The sequence below is a fragment of the Plecotus auritus genome, assembly GCF_963455305.1.
Source record: "Plecotus auritus genome assembly, chromosome: 2".
NCBI lineage: Eukaryota > Metazoa > Chordata > Mammalia > Chiroptera > Vespertilionidae > Plecotus > Plecotus auritus.
Window position 1 is genome coordinate 223,956,865 of NC_137771.1, and position 6,000 is coordinate 223,962,864.

Consider the following 6,000-nt stretch of genomic DNA (forward strand, 5'->3'; position numbering starts at 1 on the left):
TGCCTGCTCCAGGAAGCCACCGCTCAGGAAAAGGAAAAACCCCGCCCGAGGTGGTCCAGCCCGCCCTGCCCTCGGGAGCCCTGCCGGCCACACCCCGCGTCTTGACCTTTGCAGAGGAGTCGGCAGCGGAGGCCAAGCCCACTGGTTTGGACAGTCTCAGGAAGCGGCAGTGACTGGATTGGGGCTGGGGCCACCACCCCCCATCTTGGGAACTTCCCCCCCGCACGGGTGCTTCCCCCCACGGGAGAGCTGATAGCAACTCCAGGCTGCCAGCCCGTCCCACTGGGCCAGGCGCAGGGGAGTAACTCTGGGGCAGGGAAAATCACCTACCACGTTCCTGGAATCTAAACAGCACCTCCCCCTCATGGGAGAACCAGAACCAGAGGTCTAGACCCATGGTCGGCAAACTGCGGCTCGCGAGCCACATGCAGCTCTTTGGCCCCTTGAGTGTGGCTCTTCCACAAAATACCACGGCCTGGGCGAGTCTATTTTGAAGAAGTGGCGTTAGAAGAAGTTTAAGTTTACAAAATTTGGCTCTCAAAAGAAATTTCAATCGTTGTGCTGTTGGTATTTGGCTCTGTTGCCTAATGAGTTTGCCGACCGCTGGTCTAGACTCCCCATTCCACCTCAAGTCCTTTCAGAAGCAGACCTTCAAGGGATTAAGACTGACAGGGGGCTGGCAGGTGAAGGCGGGCAGAGGCAGAGCCCGGGGAACCTGGGGAAGCTCACTGAGCCGGCCCTAGGCCTGAGCTGCTAACAAACCAGCTTTGGGGTAGTAGCTCAGCCCCTCCGTGTGCAGCCAAGTCCTGGGGAGACAGACACAAACCGTGGATCTGTTGCCGCTTCAGGCAGATTGCCGTGAGCCAAAGCGGGACAGTGTCTGACAGGGGTTAGCGCCTACGCACCTTCTGGGAAGCTCAGACTGGCAGACAGAGCAGACAGCCGTGTCGGCAGAGGAGCAGGATCCAAATGGAGCTCCCAGGAGGCACTGAGCTCTGTGGAGACACTTTTTTCCTTCTCTTCCCTTTTTTTTTTGTTTGTTTGTTTACCTTCTCTGTCTACTTTATTGATTTGTGATTATTTTAGTCTCTATTGTTTCTTCAGATATCTAATTTTTCTCTTCCCTTTTCCTACTCTTTTTTTTTTCTTTTTCTCCTGCTTTTTCATCTTTTTTCCTTTTCTTATTTTGGGTGTATCTGCTTTCTCCTCTATTTTCTTTTCCAAATATTTTTCTTCTTTTATACTGTTTTCTTTCCCCTATTCTTTGTTCTTAGTTTCTTTATTTCATCTCTGTCTCTTCATATTCCTTTTTCCTCCCCCTTTTTTCTCCTTTTTTCCTCCTCTTATTTCTTTCTTTTCTTCTATCATTCCTGCTCTCTTTTCTCTTTCCCAGTTCTCTCTCCTCTGGTGTTGCTTTTGTGGTTGTTGTGGGGGTCTTGTGCGTGGTTTTGTTTTGTTTCTCTTGTTTCTTGCTTTGTTGTGTTGTGTCGTGTTGTGTTGTCTTCTGTTCTGGCAGCATCCTCACAACAGCTCACATGTCGTGGTTGGGGGTGAGCCTCATAGTCAGCCAGCCTGAGAGGAGACTCCATCCATGAATGGGACAACATTCAAGGCCCAGTTACAACAGGAGAACCCAAATAACTCAAACAAAGGGCTTTCCTAGAGCACCCAGCTCAGGAGGTCTGAGAGACTGCACCCCTGGGTCCCACAAAACACCTGCTACAGAGGACCACCCACCAAGTCTGGGAGGCATAGCAATCTGATCTAATACATAGAAACAAATACAAAGGGACAACAAAAATGGGGAGACAAAGAAACACCCCCAAATGAAAGAAAAGGAGGAATCGCCAGAAAAGGAACTAAATGAAATAGAGGCAAGCAATTTGTCAGATAAAGAATTCCAAGTAATGGTTATAAGGGTGCTCAAACAACTTAGAACTTCAAGCAACTTAATGAGAACATTACGGAACTTAATAAGAACTACAGCAGCATAGAAAAAGGAGGTAGAACTCATCAATAAGAAACAAGTGGAAATGAAGAATGATTCTGGCCCCAAACCAATCGCAAGGGAGGCTGGGAAAGCCACGAGAGTTGGAAGATCCTGAGGTATTAACATGCTCTGCTGATAGCACCATCTGTAAACAGACAAGCAGGACAAGAAGTGGAGCATTAGGAAAAGTGAGGAGGGGACAGGTGCCTGAATCTTATCTGTCCTCCCCAAAATGGGGATGGAACCCCTCTGACCACCTCTCAGAGTTGTTGGCCAACGGAGCCTGTGCTCTGGAAAACATTCACCGCACACAAACTCAAGGTGCTAAGTTACACAAACTCAAGGTCACTGTGTGCTCTTTGCCATACCCACATTCTACAAACACATTTATTGTCAGTAAATTACATTATGACATTGCTGGGAGAAAATCTCCTTTTTGTTTATTTTGTTTTTAAAGGTCTTAACTGAGGGTTGTAAATCAAAGCTGACTGAAAAGATTTCCTTGAGTGAAACAAAGGGTTGTGAGTCACCTGCCTCTTCTGGTGCCCTGAGGGGGTCAGTGAGATGGGCCAGCACATTGACACTCCCACTGGCTCCCTGTGAGGACAACTGTCAGTTACACTGCTGATGACATGAATTTTTAATATACGTTCTTATCTTCCCAATCCAGTATATTATTTTGTCCCATCGTTATAATTCTCAGAAGCTACAAATATTGCTTAGCTTCTATTCATTTTAGTCTGCCAAGCCTTTTTTTAATCCTCACCCAAAGATATGCTTATTGATTTTTTAGAGAGAGGGGAAGGAGGAGAGGGAGAAGGAGAGAGAGAGAGAGAGAGAGAAACATCTATGTGAAAGAGAACATTAATTGGTTGCCTTCCATAGGTGCCCCAACCAGGGATCAAACCTACAACCTAGGTATGTGCCCTGACCAGGAATCAAACCCGCCACCTTTCAGTATATGGTACGATGACCCAACCAACTGAGCCACACCAGCCAGGGATGCCAAGCCATTTTTAAAGATATTTTTTATTGATTTTTATAGAGAGGAAGGAAGAGAGAGAGAGATAGAAACATCAATGATGAGAGAGAATCATTAATTGGCTGCCTCCTGCACATCCCCTACTGGGGATCAAGCCTGCAACCCAGACATGTGCCCTTGACCAGAATCGAACCTGGGACCCTTCAGTCTGCAGGCCGACACTTTATCCACTGAGCCAAACCGGCTAGGGCCCAAGCCATTTTTTAATGGCAATAAAATTCTCCAATAAAGTAAAATATCTTGGTGTCAGGCTGTAGAGAAAAAATATTCAATTGCATACACACCCCTGCTCGCTGTGATAGTCCAAGAGTCTTTGGAGGAAACACACACACTGTTTCATAATCAGCTAACTCAGTGGTCGGCAAACTGTGGCTCGTGAGCCACATGCGGCTCTTTGGCCCCTTGAGTGTGGCTCTTCCACAAAATACCACAGCCTGGGCGAGTCTATTTTGAAGAAGTGGCGTTAGAAGAAGTTTAAGTTTAAAAAATTTGGCTCTCAAAAGAAATTTCAATCGTTGTACTGTTGATATTTGGCTCTGTTGACTAATGAGTTTGCTGACCACTGAGCTAACTCAACTGTGCCCTCTGTTACTATATCAGTAGTACTTCCGTGGCTCACTCCCGTGCCTCAGCCACTTCCAAACTGGAGGGACACCATTTCAAAAGGGTCCCCAACACACACTACCAACCTTAATTGGGTGAGGTTCCAATTGAGATTTTTCTAGTAAGTTATTTGCCACCTGGATTCCTTGGCCTATGACCTTTCTCTGCCCTCTAGCACCCCGTGGTCCTCGCTGTGCTGCCCCTTCCACAGCTTTGCTGCTTTCTGGCATAGCAAGATGAGCCTCATTTTGCTCATTTTCTGCTTCAGACCATAAATCAGTCATTCTTTTTGAGGAACTCTGATTCTTTCGTGGGGAAATTGTAGTAGAAGCCACAATCTGGGTGTCATTGCTTTTTAGCCTTTGTAATGGACAGAGCTCAGAAATATTTTTAAAGATAAAAACACCATAGACCATTCTGATATTTCCCATTCAAATTTAATGTTATAGAGTTTTTACTTAACTTATTTTATTTTATGCGTGTATCTGTTTTATACTGGAAATCTTGCTTTCTAATACAGTACAATAATTATGTATTTGCTTTGCATTAATAAGCATATAATAGTTCCATAATAACAATATGAATATCACTAACAACAGTAAAAGTACCAAATGGAGTTTAAGATTTATTTGCTCTTGTTTTGATTCTTAGAACATTTTTTTCCTAGGGATGTAGAGTCAAAATATTGAGTTTTAAAGTCACCAAGGAAATTTTTTTTTCTGTGTGTTTCTGCTACCACTTGATAGGGGTAGAGTTCATTGCTTTCCATTTTTAGGAATTGCTTTTTAATCTTACTTTGATTAAATTTGTTAAATTATGTAAGACATTTGCATGGTTCAAAAACAAAACTGTATACTATATTTGTGGAAACCTCTCCACCCCTTTCCCTTTGGATAACATTAGTATTATTTTTATGTGTCTTTTAGTCTTTTTGAAAATACCAGCAAGTCAGAATATTTACATTAGAAGTAGCAAATATTGGTCTGCACTGTGTGTTTTTCCCCAAACAATATATCCTGGACATCAATCCATATCAATAGAGAGAAACTGTCTTCATTCCTTTTCACTTATCCAGAGTGATCCGTTGTGGGGATGGACCATTTTGTTTAAGGGAGCCAAGATCTTGATGGCCATCTGGATTGCTTCCAGTCTTCTGTCATTCACCCGTGATTCTTGTCAGATCCAGGACAAGTACATGTGAATGTCTCTCCCCACCCACCTCCCAGCACCCAGAGTGAGATTGAATGCTGAATTCAATCTTCACCGAGATCTCTTGTCTCTCATTCACAACCAGTCAACCATTGACATCCTCTGCACACACACTTTTACCCAAACTGGGTAAGAGAGAAGAGAAATGGCACTGGCTCCACTCCCTTGCCTTTGGTGCATGCCGTTACTCACTTCCTTCAAGATTCCTCTCCCTTTGCTACCGAAAGGGCTCTTGCCAAGTGCCTCGTGACACCCCTGGGGTTGAGCAGCCTTGGGTCCTCTTTTCCACGAACGTCAGACACGTTTACTCTGCTAGCCACCTTCTCCCTCTTTTTGCTCTCTCTCCGTGGCCTCTGTGACACAGGGCTCTGGTCTCCTCCTACCCCTCTGGGTGCTGGTGGGAAGGCTGTCTTTGGAGACGTTTTAGTATTAAGGGGGAAAAGAAGGGGACGGTACTGGCAAAGGAGGAGCATCTAGAAAGTTGTCTCTGACGGGAACGTGAGAGGATGCCGGTGTGCTGTGAGAATGTTCTAGAATGTTCTAGACTAGAGCTGCAGATGGGACGGAGGAAGAGAGTGGTGGGAGGGGAGTGTGAGAGGGGAAGTGGAAAGGACAGATGGGGCAGGATGGACCTCTGAGGGGACAAGGCCTGGCTGCAGGGTAAGGAGGAGCAGGTCATTTGTCCTTAGAAGACGTTCCCTTCTCTACTCACCTCCAGGCATCCCATGCCTGATCCCCCCCCCCACACACACACACACACACACAGCCCTGCATCCCCTCCCTGCCCCCCAACTTTGGTTTTGTTTGAGACAGTCTGGGGACGCAACCTGCAGGGAATGTGGGTGAATGGTGATTTCCAGGTTCACAGCATCACAAGCATTGTGGCAAATACAAGCTAAAGTAAAAAAGACACACACACACCTGTGTCAATCATTTTATTTTTATTTATATGACACTTTGAAAGATCAGGGATCCAATCTATGCCTCAGAGATAAGTTAGCATGAAGATTCAAAGGTACAATCATATCTGTCCACAAGGCTTGATTCCTTAAACTGAAACAATAGCTTCTCAAAAATATAAATATACCTGAGAGAAAGAAAATGCCAAAGGATGCCTGCAACATAATGCTCTGGGTGTGTAATTCCTGCAGGATGC